This window comes from Acinonyx jubatus, chromosome B1, assembly GCF_027475565.1.
Source record: "Acinonyx jubatus isolate Ajub_Pintada_27869175 chromosome B1, VMU_Ajub_asm_v1.0, whole genome shotgun sequence".
In the NCBI taxonomy this organism is placed as follows: Eukaryota; Metazoa; Chordata; class Mammalia; order Carnivora; family Felidae; genus Acinonyx; species Acinonyx jubatus.
The window spans coordinates 42,878,934-42,898,349 of NC_069382.1; the positions used below are offsets into that span (position 1 = coordinate 42,878,934).

The 19,416-nt window shown below is 44.2% G+C and overlaps 1 protein-coding gene across 8 annotated transcripts in view; it reads right to left on the reverse strand.

Moving 5' to 3' along the window:
* TACC1 (transforming acidic coiled-coil containing protein 1) overlaps positions 1 to 11,028 on the reverse strand; it is a 120,412-nt gene extending 109,384 nt beyond the window's left edge. The window contains exon 1 of one of the 8 annotated variants that reach the window (XM_015076065.3): positions 10,753 to 11,019. The gene's annotated coding sequence lies outside the window, so the exon portion shown is untranslated. Of the gene's footprint in view, positions 1 to 10,752 lie in introns of all 8 variants that reach the window. The other 7 variants (XM_027070814.2, XM_053216573.1, XM_053216572.1 and 4 more) reach the window with 7 other exon arrangements.
* Between the last annotated feature and the right edge of the window lie 8,388 nt (positions 11,029 to 19,416).

Consider the following 19,416-nt stretch of genomic DNA (forward strand, 5'->3'; position numbering starts at 1 on the left):
ATTGTCCAGAAGGAGGGCAGTTGGTGAGAAGGTGTGAGAAGGGTGAGAAGAATGTGAGAGGGTGGAATAGTAGAGAAGTCCTTAGACTGAGTCTATTTTAGTCCTGGATCTGTCATTCGCCAGCTGTTGGTAGGGAAATTCCCCTCTCCAGGTCTCATTTTCCTCATCTGTAAAAGAAGGTGATGGAGCCAGGTAATTGCTTTCAGTTTTTGTGCTCTAGGTTTTAACTCCTTGAGTCAAATAATTTCCACATACAAAATGTCCCTAGGCTATGCTTTTCCACAACTTTTGCGTCGCCATCACATCTGCCACCATTTTGTTTCCCACAATGTTTGCCTGGTGACTGAACAACTGGCCTCAGAAAGGGAATGTCACAGTAATATCCATCAGCCAGACCCAAAGATAAGGGATTAAGAGTCTAGGGGCTGAAAGGCATCTTCTGCAATATGTGTCTCCCAATGACTGAGCAATGCTTTCGTCAAACAGAGTTGTCAATAAATGTGGGCCATTAAAATAGTTCTGGAGTTTTCTGGTACTGCATGAGGGCTTGGAAGTTACCACTCTGTCCTAACAGCAAGTAAAAAGCTGAACAGACTGAAAAATCAACAACTCTTCTTTGATCCATAAGAAAGGGAAGGACACAGGACAAACCACTGCACCCAAGATTGGAGAGACAGACAGTGAGTACAGAAAGTCACTGCTTACCAGAGCAGAGATGCATAAGCAGAGACACCATTGAAGCCACTTGGATATCGACAAACTGATTCTAATATCTATATGGAGAGGCAAAAGACCCAGAATAGCCAACAGGATTTTGAGGGAGAGGAACAAAGTTGTAGAAGTGACACTACTCAACTTCAAGACTTACTATAAAGCTACAGCACTCAAGACAGTGTACTGTCTTTCACTATTGGTGAAAGAACAGACAAATAAATCAATGGAACAGAACAGGGAGCATGGAAATAGGCCCACACACATATAGTCAAAGGAGCAAAGGCAAGACAATGAGTAAAGATAGTCTTTCCAACAAATGGTGCAGGGACAACTGGAATGTCCTTCATAAAACTGACTCAAAATGGATCACAGACCTAAATGTAAAATGCAAAACTATAAAACTTCGCAAAAATAATACAGGAGAAAATATGGATGGCTTTGAGTGTGGAGATGACTTTTTGATACAATACCAAAGACACAATGAATGAAAGAAATTATTAAAAACTTGGACTCATTAAAATTAAAAATTTTCTGCTCTGTTTGAAAAACACTGTCAAGAGAATGAGAAGATAAGCCACAGACTGAGAGAAAATATATGCAAAGGACAGATCTGATAAAGTTCATTACCTAAAGTTTACGAAAAACTCTTAAAACTGAACAATAAAGAAACAAGCGGAGCGCCTGGGTGGCTCAGTCGGTTAAGTGTCTGACATCAGCTCGGGTCATGATCTCACGGTTTGTGAGTTCGAGCCCCATGTCAGGCTCTGTGGTGACAGCTCGGAGCCTGGAGCCTGCTTCAGATTCTGTGTCTCCCTCTCTCTCTGCCCCTCCCCTGCACATGCTCTGTCTCTCTCTGTCTCAAAACTAAATAATAAACATTTAAAAAAAAAAAAAGAAACAAGCTGATTAAAAAATGGGCCAAAGACTATAACAGGCATTTCAATAAAGAAGCTATGCAGATGGCAAATAAGCATTTGAAAAGATGCTCCACAGACAAATATGATATGATTTCACTCATATGTGGAATTTAAGAAACAAACATGATGAGCATGTTCATTTAAGGCAAACATAGGGGAAGGGAAGCAAAAATAAGATAAAAACAGAGAGGAAAACAAACCATAAGAGACTCTTAAATACAGAGAACAAACTGAGGGCTGCTGGAGGGGTGTTGGATGGTGGGATGGACTAAATGGGTGATGGGCATTAAGGAGGGCACTTGTTGGGAGGAGCACTGGGTGTTATATGTAAGTGATGAATCACTAAATTCTATTCCTGAAATCATCATTACTATAGGTTAACTAACTTGGATTTAAATTAAAAAGATAGAATAGAGAAACAAGATACTCCACATCATACATCATCAGAGAAATGCAAATTGAAACAGTGAGATACCACTGCACACCAATTAGAATGGTCAAAATCTGGAACACTGACAACACCAAATGCTGGTGAAGATGTGGAGGAACAGGAACTCTCATACATTGCTAGAAGGAATGCAAAATAGGACAACTGCTTTGGAAGACGGTTTGGCAATTTCTCATAAAACTAAACATACTTTTACCATTCACTCTAGCAATTTCACTCCTTGGGATTAATGCTATGGAGTTGAAAACTTATGTCCATAAAAAATGCACACAGATGTTTATAGCATCTTTATTCATAATTGGCAAAGCCTGGAAGCAACCAAGATGTCATTCAGTAGGTGAATGAATAAATAAATTGTGGTAATCCAGATAATGGAATATTATTCAGGGCTAAAAATAAATGAGCTGTGAAACCATGAAAAGACACGGAAGAACCTTAAATGCATATTATTCAGTGAAAGGAGCCAATGATAAGGCTACATACTGTATAATTCCAACTATGGGACATTCTGGAAAAGGCAAAACTCTGGAGACAGTAAAAAGATCAGTGGTTGCCAGTGTAGGGGGATGTGGAGAAGACAAATAGGCATAGTACAGAGGATTTTAGGGCAGTGAAAACACTCAGTATGAGTTTATAATGATGGGTATAGATCATTATACATTTGTCCAAACCCATAGAATGTACAACACCAAGAATGAACCATAAGGTAAACTATGGACTTCGTATGATTATGATGTGTCAATGTAGGTTGGTAAAAATGGACCATTCTGGGGAATATTGTTGATAATGGGGGAGGCTATGCATGTGTAGGGGCAGGAGGCATACAGGAAATCTCTCTGCCTTCCCCTCAATGTTTTTTGTAACCTTAAATTGCTCTAAAATAAAATCTTTAAAAAATTGTTCTGAAGGAATTCACCTGTGCCTCTATCACTCTCTGTAGTAAGCTGAATAATGACCCCAAAGATATCAGGTCCCACTCCCTGGAACCTGTAAATGTGACCTTATTTAGAAAAATGTTATTTTATTTGCAAATGTAATGAAAGATTTTGAAATGGATAGACTATCTTGGATTATCTGGGTGGGCCCTAAATGCAATTACAAGAGTCCTTCTAAAAAGGGAAGCAGAAGAAGGTTTCACACACAGAAGAGGAACAGGCAATACGACCACGGAGGCAGATACTGAAGTGATGTGGCCACAAGCTAAGGAGAATGGCAGCCACCAGAAGCTATTGAAGAAGCGTGGCCCTTCTGATATCTCAATTTCTACCCAGTGATACTGATTTTGGACTTCTGGCCTCCAGAACGGTGAAAGAATAAATTTCTGTTGTTTCAAGCCACCAAGTGTGTGGCCATCTGTTAGAGCAGCCACAGGAAACTTACATAGCCTCTTCCTAAATTTCACCTTCCTTTCATATAGATTTTTCTTTCTGTAATAAAGCCACCCACATGTATCAGTCAGGATCCTGGCAGGTGACACTGCCCAGTTTGAGAGTTTGATAAAGGGACTGTAGGAGCGCCTGGGTGGTTCAGTCGATGAAGTCTCCGACTCTTGATTTCGGTTCAGGTCATGATCTCAGCTTGTGAGTTCAAGCCCCACGTCGGGCTCTGCACTGACAGTGCTGGGCCTGCTTGGGATTCTCCTTCTCTCTCTCTCTCTCTCTCTCTCTCTGCCCCTCCCCATCTTGTGCACATGCACGCTCTCTCTCTCTCAGAATAAATAAATAAGCTTAAAAAAAACCAAAAGGACTGTAATCAAAGGTCTGAGTAGAGTGTGAGAGATCTCCAGAGAGTGTAGTTTCACATAGCTGAACAATGAAGGAGACTCCAGCACCACTCCAGGCCTAAAGGGTGAGGGAGACAGAGCTGGATGGAGAGAGAGGGCTGACAGGAGCTGTGGCCTTCGGTCAGGGGACACAGTCAGCCCCCAGCAATGCCACAGCAAACGGGCAGAGGAATAAGCACCTCATATCACTCTCTTCCCTTCCTCTGATTTCCTGCCAGTGGCCTCTGTTGCCTGCACCTAACTGGAAGGGAGCCATTCACATCAGCCTCCTGCACACAGAGAAAAGGGGAGAAGAGTGGAGAGTGGATTTATAAGGGCACATGGAAATATATGGCAACCGCATAACTTTAATCTCTTCCCAAAACCATCCACTTAACAGACTGGTCTTAGCTCTGTGGCCTTGGGCAAGTCACTACTACCCTAAGCTTCCTTCTCTTCATCCGCAAAAGGAAGGATGTAGACTAGGAGGTCTTTACGATCCCTTTCAGCCCTGATGCTCTGGATTCTAGAAGCAGACTAAACCCTTAGCAGGCTAACGCTGACACATGCCTAGAGTCCTGACAGCCGTTTGCTTATTCAGATATCAGCAGGCCCCTCTTTTCCATGACGCACCTCCGCATTTATGCAAGCACGTGCGGGGCATGCCGGTTACTGAGCCGCTCGGAGGAAAGGAGCAGGCTGTGCTCACTCACCATGTGCACATGTCACAGGCGTGCTAGAACAGGGCAGCCAACGGCGTGCGGCGAGGAGGCAGGGGAGACAGGCAAGCCACTTACCCGATGGCCAGGACGTGGTCAGTGGGCATGTCTGCTTGTCCCTCCAGAAAGCTCCAGGGGCCCAGGCAGCTGGTGCAGCCCTCAGGCCAGCCTGGCAACATCCCTGGCAGCCCCAGTACAGGGCGGCTGCCAGCAGCCACACACATGGTAATAATTAGCCAGAGAGTCAAACTACAGAAACTTCCAAGGGTCCAGGACGGCCCCACGTTGAACAAGGAACATATACCAAGCCTTCCCCTGCTGCCTTGAGACGTTTTGTTCTGTATTAGGTCTGCTTTTACAACTACTCCTGTCTGCTTTAGTCTCTTTGAAAACTCCTTTTGGAAAGGGAGGATGAGGCCAAGGAAGAGAACATCTTCATTAGCCCTCCAGGCCTGCAAGTGTAGGAGGTGCAAACTACCCACCCTCCCCCATCCCCATACACCTTGGGTGGCCCAGGACAAACGACAGATTTCCTCCCTTCTCTTAACCCCACCCATAGTCATTAACTAGGACCTTCCATAACTCCTGATGGGCCCCACAGGAGCACTGGTTTATAGTGTGTGATTTGGGGGTGGGGGGGCCTAACAAGGACCTATACCCCAAATCCTTTTTTTTTTTAATGTTTATTTATTTTTGAGAGAGAGAGAGAGAGAGAGCGAGAGCATGAGCAGGGGAGGGGCAGACACAGAGGGAGGCACAGAATCCGAAGCAGGCTCCAGGCTCTGTCAGCACGGAGCCCGACATGGGGCTCGAACCCACGAACAGTGAGATCATGCCCTGAGTCTAAGTCGGACACTTAACTGACTGAGCCACCCAGACACTCTTATATCCCCAAATCCTTAAAAACCCTCCCCAAACTACTAATTCCTAAATTCCATTGTCATCTTGTTTCCAGCAAAACAATTTGATTCTTGTTGCACACACACCCGCACTTGAGGAATATGTGTTTCAATGTTGTCCAGTGAGTTAAGGGCCTGAGGAGCTTGCTGGAGGTGAGGAAGGAAGAAGAGTCTGCGTGTGAGGGATATAAGTGGAAGTGGGGCCTCCAGGAAAGACAAAAGGACACACAGAGGGGGGACCTGGGCACTGGGGAACGGCATCACCTATGTCACACTGCTGTCTAGAGCTGCCCCGGCTGAGCCGGTGCTAAAGATGTTTTGTGAGAATTCAGATAAGCAGCTTCTCTATCAAGAACACCTGAGAAGCTTGCGCTGCGGACCTCAGACCCTCAGAAAGGGGCTGCCTTTCCAGGGTTGGAGCAGATAGCCACCATGGAATGTGGTTAGGGGGTGCCTGGGGGTCTCCCTCCTCCAAAATGCTTCCCCTTCTCACTGCCAGGGTGAGATCTAAGTCTCCCATTAGAGCCGAACCTGCGTATCAATTCATTTATTAATCACTTTCCAGTGGTTGGCTGAAAGTCAAGCACTGGTCGCGGCGCCTGGGTGGCTCTGTCGGTTAAGCGTCCGACTTCGGCTCAGGTCATGATCTCACGGTTTGTGAGTTCGAGCCCCGCGTCGGGCTCTGTGCTGACAGCTCAGAGCCTGGAGCCTGTTTCAGATTCTGTGTCTCCCCCTCTCTCTGCTCCTCCCCTATTCATGCTCTGTCTCAAAAATAAATAAACGTTAAAAAAAAATTAAAAAAAAAAAAGAAAGTCAAGCACTGGTCAAAGGGAGTTCTGATGGACGACAAAAAGGATTCATTTTAGATACAGGACACTGAGGGTATGAGGTGCAAAGCAAGGCTCAGTAGGAGGCTGCAGCTGGGACCTTCTCTGTCTTGCAGAAAGTGACGGAGATCCTTGCATAGAAGGAGGGAGGAGGGGCACCTGGGTGGCTCAGTCAGTTAAGTGTCCAACTCTTGATTTCTGCTCAGGTCATGATCTCATGGGTTTGTGGGTTCAAACCCCGCCTCAGGGTCTGCACAGTGCAAAGCCTGCTTGGGATTCTCCCTCTCCCTCTCTCTGCCCCTCCCCTGCTCGCTTGCCCTCTCTCTCTCAAAATAAATTAATTAACTTAAAAGAATAAAAAATAAACTAAAATAAGGAAAAGGAGGGAAGAATCCCTAGACACAGGGACTCTGGAGAGAATGGAAACAAGTTCAGATAGCAACCTGCTTGCCGGGCCCTGCCTGAGAGTGTGATTGCTTAGATGCAGTTACTGTGCATCCAGCACCCTGCCCCGGCCTGCCTTTGCATCTTCCGACTCCTGTTCTACAAAATGCCTAAGTGCTTCACTAGACCTCATGCTGTGGGTGTTCCTGCTCCCTCCATCTTCTTCCCAACAGCACTCTTCAAACAGACAGAAATGGCCTAAATCAGGGAGGATTAGATCCACTAGAACCAAACTGTGAGATTTAAGCACCATGCACAAACCAGACGGTCCTGAGTTAGTGCCAACCCTAGCACTTACCAGCTGTGCGTGTGTTTACACATATTGTTTTCTTCTCTAAACTTTGCATTCTGCATTTGTAAACTGGGGATAAGTACAAGTAGTACCTTGATATGCAGTTCTGAGGATTAAGCAAATGAGAAAATGCGTATGAAGCACTTGGCACAGTGCCTGGTTCATAGTAAGTGCTCAATAAATATCAATTATTAATTCATATCTTGCCTACTTTTCCTTCCAGTAAAGGTTGGCAAACTGATGCACATAGCTTTCAAAATCCTTGCAAATTTAATCTAGGCTTAGGCTCTGCACAGATTTGTTCTTTGAAAAAGCCACAAAATTCTTTTGTAATTCATGATCTCTTTACTGGCTTTTTATCTGCTATATTTAGCTCTTAAATTTTATATCTCAGCTTGAAACCCTGAAGCCATTCTTCTAAAAATACAAGTGGTTCAGCCATTGGCATTTGCTCACTGAAAGCACAAGCAATTTTTTTTTCAAAATAACAATAGGTCAGAGGTGGGACTAATTACCATAACTTCAAAGATAAATAAATTATACTTCATTTAATCAAAGGATCCAATTTGGCAAGGCCAACCCTAAAGACTAGCTGCTTTAGTTCTACCTCTTTAATCTCTAAGAGATTAAAGATTAGTGTCCATTTTATAGTCTCAAACACCAGGTACTTATTTCCAGATGGCCACCCAGCTACCTAAAGTTAACCCAACAACCTCTTTTACACATAATAACATATTTACTGAGTGCATACTCTGTGCCAGACACAGTTCTAAATGCTTTATGTGGACTAAACCACTTAATCATAATAATATCTCTATGAAATTGATACTGTCATTATCATCCCTCTATATGGGATGTCGTTATTTTGATAATTTGTCTAAGATGACCTAACTAATACGCGGCGGTACTAGGATTTGAACCCGAGAAGTCTGGCTACAGAACTGTTCTTTCCCACTAAACCACACCACCTCTGAGGGAAGAAGTAAAGCTTACCAGGGATATAGCTTAAAAATCCTGATTCCACTTTTTCACAGAAGCACCCTTCCTTCCATGGAACATTCTGTCCTGGCCTTGGTCACTCTGTTCCTCCCAGCCTATTCTCTGGGGCATCCTTTGCCCAAAATATGAACGAAACACACAACAATATCCCTCTTACCTCTGTCAAACAGGGCTGCAAAAATATTCAAGGCAGTGTGGCTCAGACTCAGAGGATGGGGTTCCAAATCCACCATCAACCCTAACCAGCTGGTGCCCTTGAGCAAGTCACTTTATGTCTCTACCTTTAGATGCCCCGTCAGCAGAGTGAGGGACCTGCCCAACTGCCTAATTGGGGGGCTTTTGTGGGGACTACATGAGCTAATTGGTGTAATGTGCTTAGCACAGTGCCTGGCTCAGTAGATAAGCTGTTATCATTAAAAGAGAGCAGTAACACTATTATGATTATTGATCATGCAGTCCATAACTGGGAACAGAGTTGAGAAGGGCACATTCAGAAAAGACTCAGAGGGAGGCCACATTGTAATATAAGCTTGCCTGTCCCTGCACACGAGGATGGGCTGCCTGAGATGGAAGAGTTCACCTCCAGACCTGGTAGGCACACACCTCCACTGGGTGCCCCAGGGCAGGAGATGATCACTAAGTCGGAGGCAGTGGGGAGGGCCAAGTGAGAGCTTGGACAGGGAAGCTAGAAATCCTCCCGGAAATCAACTCCATCTCACAAGCAGTCATTTTCAGCCCAGACGCATGACTTCTTCCAGGTTAACGGTTCTCAGAATTGTTCTCAAAACTTTCCTTCAGCTGGGCACCCCAACATATAAATCCATAAAGGTGGAGGTGCTTGGTTGGAAGTAGGAAGAGGAGGCTTCTGGCTGAACTCCTCCCCAAAGGGACCCTGTGTCCCTTCTGAAAGACAATGATAACCTCAGACCACAGTTTGAGAAGCATTAAAAAAATTTTTTTTTAATGTTTTATTTTTATTTTTGAGGGACAGAGACAGAGTGTGAGCAGACAAAGGGCAGAGAGAGAGGGAGGCACAGAATCCGAAGCAGGCTCCAGGCTCTGAGCTGTCAGCACAGAGCCTGACACGGGGCTCGAACTTACGAACCGTGAGATCGGAACCTGAGCCGAAGTCAGACGCTTAACCAACTGGGCCACCCAGGCGCCCCGAGAAACATTTTTTAAGAGAAATAAAAAGACATACTATATGAACCCTGCCCTTAGGGAGCTTGGAGTCCAGTGAGCTGGCGGCTACAGTCCTGTACTGACTGGCAAGTAAAGTCCAATGTCCCTCATGGAAGGTACAGATCCTCACAAGGCACCCTTGCTGTCACCCACAGAACCCTGAGGCTTTTCATTTGCAAGAGATATGTCCACATTCATACCACACACTATAGGGACTGGGAAGGGCTCGCTTGCATTGTTCACTGGCTTCAATAAAATCATCTTTTAAATCTATTTTACTGCTCGCAGCTCTTCTCTAAGGTGGAGATTATCACTACGCCATTTTACAGATGAGGGACCTGAGGCTGAGGGCATTGAACTTGTCCAAAGTCATCCAACCAGGCAATGCAGGAACCAAAATTCAAATCCCCACCTTCCTGGTTTCAGAGCTTGGCAGCAAAGACCGGGGCCCCAGGCTACCTCAGTGCAGATCCCACCTCTGCCACGTGCTGGTTGTCTCTGCACCTTCAGTGTCCTCATGGGTAAGTAAAGGGGACGACAATGATACCCACCACCCTTAGAATGGTGCCTGGCACCAGCGACCGTTGCCGTCTTGGGATCACCAGCTAATAGGTTATGACTAGTCTGTTCAATTCACGCTCTCATTTTTGCAGCCTGTAAGAGAGCAGTGCAAGTGTGTGGCTCAGCAAGATACAGAGAAGTAAAAGCCACACGAGTTCAAAGAGAGGGCATTTGAGATGCTTCATTTATGACTGCTTCATAAATTTTTGAGTTACTCCTTAGGCAGAAGCCAAGCTGCGCTCTCCGTGTCGGTCCCATGTCAGCACATGTGGTGCCAAGGCTGGCTTTCGGCGACGCACGGCCAGGAGCACGTCCCTGACAGAGCCAAGGGCCCCACGCAGCCTCCCGGGTGGACGGGTAACCTCTGCCACGCTCATCTGGGTCTCGAACGCCACCTGGGCGGACCCATAAACGCGCAGCGCTGGTGCTCAAGGTTCCCTGGGGGCCTGCGCCACATTTCCACGCCTGGAGAAGCCACTCCGGAGTGTGCCCGTGGTGGGGGTGGGGCAGGGGAAGGAGATAGCACTGCCGGCCGGCCGGCAGAGCACGTGGTCAAGGTCCTGGGTGCCGGTTGCGCCCAGCTCACCACTGTGAAAATGCCACTCGATCTATTCAGAGCTGAAGGTATTTACAAATGTGACATTCCAGGGAGAAGAAGAAGAAGAAGAAGAAGAAGAAGAAGAAGAAGAAGAAGAGACAAACCCCCAAAGCCAGAGAAATCAGGGAACTCTCAGAATTCTGCCACAGCGCTTTCCATACCAGAAATCAAACAAAACGTGTGCTTCCAGGAACCCAGGAATTAAAGTTCAACTTGGAAAGAGAGGGAAAGAAACTTCTGACCTTATGGCTGTGCGTCCACCCCCCACCCCCACCCCCCACACCCCCACCGGCAAAAGAACGCCGTCAGCCCAAGGCTTAAAGGACAAGTGCCTCTTTGGCTCAATACATGTCAAAGGATCGCAAGAACGTCCGGTGCCCCCGTTCCTACCTCTTCGGCTGGGGTCCCCACGGTCGTTTCTGTCTCCCTCTTCCACCACCTGCTACCGCGGATCCATCAACCCTGCTTGGGAAGCCGGCGCTGCTGCTCAGGGAGGGGTTCCGCGGAAGGAAGGGGAGGGCAGGCACTGAGATCACGGACGTGGGGAGGGGACGGTCTCCGAACCAAGCACTTGGTCAGAGGGAAAAGGATGTTTTGTAATTTTTGGCTTGAATTTCCAGAGGCAGAACAGGAAATGTCCACTGGGGCTGGGAGGTCCAGGGAGAAATGGGCTGAGTCTCCCTTCGGAGGGGGTTTTTCCGTGGGCTCTCAACTGTGCCCTCTCTGGAATTTAAAGCTCCGTCTGAATTCTGGTGCCTTTTCCCCTTTACTCTTTCCTCTAGCACATTTTTTTTTCTTAATGGAACGTCAGCTTCGTTCCTGACATGCTGGAAAAATTTTCCTCTGCCTAAACTTGGCTCAGGAACACTCTCTCCTTGTGAGAGAATTTCTCCTATTACAAAGTTCAGTTTAAAAAAAGAGGGCTATTTGTTTTGCCAATTTTTGTATTAGGGACATTTTTCATGGATTTTTTTTTTCTCTGAACGTCTGGATTTCAAGAAATATGCACACCCATATTCCTCTTGACTGTTTCCCACTCCTTTCTACTGGAAAAACAACAACAATAACTAGTAAAAGATTGCAGCAAAAATGTCCTTAAACTGTGGGTCTAGGTCAACCTTTTCCCTGCTCCCATCTCCACCCACAGTGCAGGGTGCCTGGAGTGTGGTAAGGAGGAGTAATGCTGGTCTTCAAGACCCTCTCTTAGTTCTAGGTCTTTCTATGACGGTAACGTAGGAATTGGCTACCTTTCCCAAATGGGGTCCAGTTCCAAGTAACAAACTTGCCTCAGAGATGGGTCGGCAAGATCACGGGTTGTGATTCCTGGAGGTGGTGGGTGGGGGTGATTTAGCTGTTGGTAATTGCCTGGAGGGTGGCACGTCTGTGAATTGTCAGATGCCACCACAAATTGGGAACCTTTACGGTACTTATTGACCCTTGCAATAAAACTCAGTAGTTCTCACAGTGCTAATTGGGGATTTGTTCACAAACAGGAAATGGGAACGTCCCCTCTGTTCTAGTTATTAAAAGGAGGTGAGTAATAAACAAATTAATCGTGTAAGCAAGATAAGAACAATTTTTTTTTTTTTTTGCCAATTCGTGAGTTTAGAAAATGTCAGATGCTTTAGAAGTCTCCTTCATTTACAAAAATGATACCGCATACATAAGAGGCTGAGGCTGGCGGTCTTTAGATTTTTGAGTTGATGTATTGATAACGTATTTGTACCTAGTCAGGAAAGCAAGATTGACATAAATGATACATATATTTTTTTTGTTTCTAGCTTGAGTTTTGTACCTAAACTTAAAAGTAATTGAAATGCATTCATATTCTGAAGTTTACAGATTCTAACATTTCAGTCTTGGTTTAGTGTGGAAATAATCCTAATCAACAAAATTTAGCCCATCATTAAAAGTATTTAACTAGATGCCCATTTTACTTTTTAACATATTTTAACATAATAGTATACGTAATAAACATAGAACTCCCTCACTTGGTCTTTGTCTGCAAATGCTCTCAAGAATCACACTCTGAAAAGAGGCTGACAAATTGAGTCTATGTGATATCTAAGCAATAGATAAGCTATGTTCTGAAAAGACTGACCAAGCCCCCAAATGAGGGCAAGAGTCTAATTCCCCACATGTGAAGAGTGTGTAGCTTGCTGGGCCCAGCTCACCACAGGGGAGATGTTGCCAGGCAGAATTGGTGGGGTGGCATTTCTAGCTCTCATCCTGAGAGCATGAGTCACTAGATTAGTCCTCTCTTTCCACTTGCTAAACTAACTGCTTTGATATCATGAATATAGGCAGAGGCATAACAATCTCATAGGCAGCAAAAGACAGAGCTTGAAGCTGAGATGAAAATCCAGTCTTTTCCAGGTTAGAGCTAGACAGTATTTCACAAAATGCCCAAGTTTGGATTGGTTTGTGGGTGAGGGACCACACTGAATTTAACCAGCTACAGAGCACTGGTGGAATGCTTAGTGTGCGTGCCAGCTCTATTGGAGGCCTCCTCAGATGGAGAACAATTTTAACGCAACACCTCTGTAAGGTATTGTTGATCTCGTTTTACAGAAGGGATGCTGGGGTTCTGAGAAGTGTATTTTGCAATTTTACTTGTCAGTGTCAAGATTGTTCATGATTTGAGGTTTTTTGTTTTTGTTGTTTTTGAAAGAGCAAGAGCAAGGAAGGGGGGAGAGAGAGAGAGAGAGAGGATCCTAAGCAAGCTCCATGCTCAGCACTGAGCCCAATGAGGGGCTCAATCCTAAGACTCTGGGATCATGGCTTGAGCCAAAATCAAGAGTCGGATGCTTAACTGACTGAACCACCCAGGCGCCCCATGATTTTAGTTTTTTGAAAAGATTCATTTTATTCATGCTGCCTGTCTAGCCTCCAACTCCCTACCACCTTCCTTGTTAGAATTGCGAATATCATCCACTTATTCATTCCAGGCAATAAACATGTAATGAACATCAACGTACATAGTACTGGGTCAGGAGACAAATACCTCAAACTCTGCCCTGGGGATGTTTTTAATCTAGTAGGGGGAGGAAATAAATATATGTGTATCACTGGATGCAGCAATTCTACTCCTAGGTATATACTCAAGAGAACTGAAAACGTATGTCCACACAAAAACCTGTACACGAATATTTGCAGTAACATTATGCATTATAGCTGCTGATGAGAACAACCCAAATGTTCATTAACTGGTGAGTGGATAAACAAAAGTGATAGAGCCATACAATAGAATATTACTCAGTCATGAAAAGAAGTAAGTACTAACACGTGCTTCAACATGGATGAACCTTGAATACACTACCCTAAGTGAAAGAAATCAGACACAAAACATCGCATACTATATGACTTTATTTATATGAAATATCCCAAACGAGCAATTCTGTAGAGACAGAAAGTAAATTAGTGGTTGCTAAAGTGGTGGTGGAGCGGGGGTCCTTGGGGTTGACAGTTAAAGGTACAGGGTTTCTTGGAGGGATGATGAAATGTTCTAAAATTGATGATGGCAACTGTTGCACAGCTTTGTGAATATACTAAAAACCACTGAATTGTACATCTAATAAGGTGGATTAATAAGACACGATACACGTACCTGAAAAAATAATAACTGTATCTGTTTGTTTTGTAACCTACCCCAGTTTGCCAAGTGCCATATTCCACGTCCAGGTTCTTTTTTCTTTGGCTAATTCATTTTGAGGTTTTATTTTCAGAAGTTCAAGACGCTAAGAAAAGATGATGTGGGAGATTCAAGGAAAGAAACATTTCTTGTAGGAGCAAATTATTCTGCATATTGTGATTCTTTGACAATCTTCTTTCTTTGGGGAAACCAATATCCCCAAGCTGGTCCCATTCCTTCCTCTACCAAAATTCGTATTCAAGCAAGTATTTTAAAATTGTAATTACCCTGAGATTTAGGAACCAATTACTGTATGATTACTGTGTGTGCATTTAATTAATAAGCAACTGTTTGATTATCTTAAGCTTATTGAGATAAATTCACTCTACTTTTTCGTCTCTCAAAAATGATCAAACTCCTACTAATTCTGGGTACTCTGAAAGGCGCAGAAACCAAGAGTCTGGCAGAGAAAGCAAGCAAGTAAGAATGTTGTAGGCAGTTCGGGTTCTATAATGGGAAATACAGGTACAATAAGGGCCCCATGGGGCAAGGAGCATATGTGTGGGGAATGGGCTGGAGTGGCAGGTGTCGTAAGAAGGAGTCCTGTGGAATCACTTCTGAAATTGATGGAGCCACCGAAAAGTTTGAAGCAAGAGAGTGCCATGTTTTAGAAAAGGTGTTCTGGAGGTCCTGAGAACGGACACTGGTACTTTCACTCTATAATTCCCGGCAATTGGGTAAATGAGGTTTCATTATTGTTGTTGTTTTATTTTAAAGGATGGATTATGTAAGGGTAAGGTAGTAGCATCTTTCTAACCCCCTGAAATATGATTTGCACTGATACAGAAGGGAAAGACAATTCAGCTGCCCTTCTTTAGAATCCATGACCTGCATCATGAACTTCGTTTCTCCTTGTGGGTCAGATGTCATTCTTTCATCTGTCCAGTAGATGGAGGCATTGCTGTTCCAGAAAGAAAACTTTCCAAACTTGGTCTTCAGTGTCCACAGCAGCTAAGTACCAGGAGTGGCTGCCATTCACTGCTTTCCATTGGGCAGCAGATAGGACAAGTAGCCCAGAATTATGCAGTACAAAGAGCAGCCGTATTCTAGTCTCGACAGTGACCTTGGGCACATTACTTCATCTCTCTGAACCTCATATGCCTCATCCAAAAAGTGAGGGTTTCCCAGGTCCAGAGTCTCCTGTCTACATTTCCAAACTACTACACTCAGAAAACTAAAAACATTTCATAACTCACCTGGCAGCAAGACTTGACTTGAAGTCATGTATTTTCTTACTTAATGTGGATATTCTTACATTTTGCTCCAAAAGGGTTTATATGTTTAATTACAAGGTGCTTCCCCTGCTCATTGGGGGTTTGGATATAATAAAAGGTAGAATATGCAGAATTAGCTTCTTAAAATCTGCAAACAGTTGGAATCCTGAAGCACACCTGGATTTTGGGTAAGAGCTTGTAGACCTGAAGTAGTGACCGCAAGGGTGCTTTGGGGATGCAAGCAGGTATCTAAAGCACTAAAGCACGACATTGCAAAGAGCCCTCCCGGGCTCTTCTCCCTCATAGCCAACCCAATCAGATTTGGGGGATGGCAAATAAGAGAAGACCCACAGGGAAAAACAAGGCAAATAATCCTGGTTGATGCATTCATAGCACTCGTTCATACAACAAAGATACGTGAAGCACTTCTTACATGCTGGTTCTAAAAACAGGACATAGATGTGAATGTGCACCCGAGTATGTACAGAGACAAGGATCGCAGATAAGGATGCCAGCAAGGTGGGCGGTGGCCAACTGGAAGACTGCCATGCAAACATTTCAACCACTACAGATTGATTTCTCTTCAGTCTTTAAGGAGTCTTCCTTTAAAATTCAAATACTTCTGGGTCCCACTTTGTGCCACCTTAAAATCATAGAATCTCCAGGCCAGAAAGGAATTTAGTTGTAACAGCTCAGCCAACCTGTCAAAACCTTGCAGGGACGGTTGATGGGCAACAGGAGTGGGACAGCGCTGATGGCATAAGCCCCAGTGAGACCTACCTGTAAGCTGTTGACAGGGTGTAAGAAGGTACACTAGTAAATTTCTCCTAGTTGATTAGTTTCTCCTCTCTCCATTTTCAGTAGTGTAAGCACTTGTACAAAAGCAGAATTTATGTTCCAAATTCTGTTCTATTCTCCACCTCCCACTGCCCTCTCTAGGCATCCCACCACCATACATCCGTTGCTCAAACCAAAGACCTGAAAATCATTCTCTCCCTCCCCCATCTCTAACACTCAATCCATTTGTAAATCCTGTCTTCTCTTCCTTCACATATATCCTTGGTCTGACCCGCTTCTCACTGTGAGAACTTGGGTCAAAGTCACTGTCATCTTGCTGGAACTAAAGCTGCAGCATTCTAGTTGGGTGCCTGCCTCTATTCTTGTGCCCTCGGACATCATTCTTTTTAAGAACAGCCAGAACCATCTTCTCCAGTGCAAAACCCTTCAATGGCTTCCCACTCTGCTAGAGAGGATCCAAACTCCTCACCACATCGCAGGGCCCCTGCCCACCTCTCCAACCTCATCTTCCAGGCTGTGGCCACACTGGCTTTTCTGTCCCTCCAACATGTCAAACATTCTGCTGTTTGTTTCAGTGTTATTGCCTCTTCCCCCAGATCTTCATACACAGGCGCAGCCCTGGCATTAGTGGGGCCCAGGGCAAGGGTAGAAATGGGGCCCACATAGCACTAAGAACTGTTACATAAGATATGTTCTCTCATAACAACAAAATTGAAAAATTGTGTAAATGTATGGTTTTTATGACTGTAAATTAGCAAACTATAAAAGACAATTGAATTTAATTATTATTCTCATATTAAGTGTTCTGTTGGCTGGTTGGCAATATTTAAATGAGTAACAGAATAGACAAATACATTATTCATAATTATATATTTATTCCAGAAAAACTCACTTTTTGTTTTCATTTAAGTGAAATCACTGATGTAATCATTTTCAAATAATTTTGTTCTATTGAGATGAAAGATAGAAAATATTTTTTAAATTTTATTATTCTCAAAATATAGAAAACTTGAGTATATTATCATTAAAAACACATCTGAAGATAAACATAAAAAATGAAAAAATTTTTCAAGCATTCAAAATTATTTAAAAGTAAATAAATGCATAATATAATTAGAGGGTATGAAAGTTGAAAATTAGACTTATTTAAATAAGGTTGAAGAGCTTTTTTGGAAAATTTAGCCAAATTATATGAAATATCCTTATTAAAAACATGATTCTCATCATTAGTGTTCAATGTCCATGTGGTTGTCAGGGTGAAGAATTGGTATGCTTCCAGCATCTTGCATCTAGACTAACATACATATGAATTTAAGAGAAATACGAATTATTTAACATTGCAAAATGTTCCTCCCAAACCATGTGCAAATGTTGCAAATACCACTCCAATCCCTCAGCATCTCCCAAACACAAAGATGAGCAAACAAATAAACAAACAAGAAAACAACAGACATTCAGAACCCAGGGAAACAATTCTTTATGCAACGATCTCCTGCACTGATGCTATCTGATAAGAAGTTTTTAACAAATTAGCTAATTTGTCCTTTCTCTTGCCTAAGCATTTCTGCCATGCTTGCCCTGTCTCTACTTGTTTGCGTGTGGGAGCAGAGGTGGAAGAGTGTGTCCCTGGGGTCCAGTGTTGAAAAATGACAGTTGCAAAGAGTGCTCAGGCAGGGGACCCAGAGCAGGGGCCCCTGCTGCCTCGCTCCAAGACTAGTCCTTGGAGGACTAGGTCACTTCTCTCTGTGTTTCAGACATAGAAAAGCCTTCCCTGGCTTTTCTTCCTGACTCACTGCAGGGATGCCCAGCTCCCCACCCCAGTCATTCTTTACAGTTGTCTTGGATGCTTTCCTTCATAGCAATTAATAGTCTCTGAGATTACATTGTACCTAATTTGCTGATTGTTTATTCTCTTTCTCCCCCAATCATGGAGTCTGTCGTATGTCTACTATTATAGATTCAGCAGTTACAGGACGGTGTGGCAAATGATAAGCCCACCATAACTATTTGTTAATTGAACATCTCCGACTTTATAATTCTAGAGGTACAATAGCAGTGTACTTTTATTTATGTGATGCTTTAACACTTACTTACCCTTTTGTCTGTGCCCAAAACCTGGAAGTCCGAAGGGCGTGACTGGGACTGAGAGGTCAGTGTGAGAACTGGGGCTTGAAACCATAACTCCTATCCATAAAATGAAGGTTCTCTCCTGTATACCACTAGAGCAAAGAAGTGTGATCTTGAGGGCTTATCACACACTGCCTTCAAACATAAACCCAGGGGCACTTGGGTGGCTCAGTTGGTTAAGCGTTGGACTCTTGGTTTTGGCTCAGGTCATGATCTCTCGGTTCGTGAGATCGAGCTCTGCGTCAGGCTCCACGCTGACAGCATAGACCCTGCTTGGGATTCATTCTCTCTCTCTCTCTCTCTTTCTCCCTCTTTCTCTGCCCTTCCCCTACGTTCTCTCTCTCTCTCTCTCTCTCAAAATAAACTTTAAAACAAAAAACAAAAACATAAACCCACAGTAAGCAGCCCCGCACATTTCTTCCCCTAGGGGGCAGTGGCTGCACGCACAGGGACATCAGACTCATTTTGGTCAACTAGAAGGTAGTAAGTAGTGAGAGCCCACGTCTTCATCTTCACCCAGATTTTAGAAGCTCCGCAAGACATTCTTCTGATCATTCCGAGTCTGCAGTACCAGTCCCATAGATATTAGCTCTGTGTGTGTTTCCAGAAAGAATGGATTCCCTGCCTTTACCCCATCTTTTTCCAAGTAAAAACTTAGAAGTTAAAGCCAATACATCTCTGTTCCTTTTTGCTTTTCAGATACCTTATTGCCAATGTTTCTCAATCTCCAAAATCCTGACCTGTTGAACTGGAGGATGTTTTGTTGTGGAGGGGCCATTCTGGGCACTGTGAGGTTGAACAGCACCCCAGGCCTCTGCACACGAGTTGCCAGTAGCACTCACAACCCTCTTCTGGCCACCACACATACCCACAGTTGTGACGACAGTGTCTGCAGACCCCACCAAATGTCCCCAGGAAGGGAGGGGTGACATCACCCTATCACCCTGGTTTGAGAATCCCTGCCTCATTGTAAAACACAAAACCCAAACCGCCCCGGGGAAGAGATGCCACGGAGTCTAGTTATGAGTTGTGCTTCGGGAGGGTGCTGAGGAGGAACTCACAAATGTTCTCTGCGTAGGATCTCGAGATTTCCGTGTAAACTTTTCTTCCGGCGACATTTAATTTTTTTTTTTTTTTTATCGCCTCCCAATGGCAATCATTTGCAGATTAAGTGGTGTTTATCCTCCTGGCTATGAACTCTAAAAGGAGTGCAGGGGACTTGGG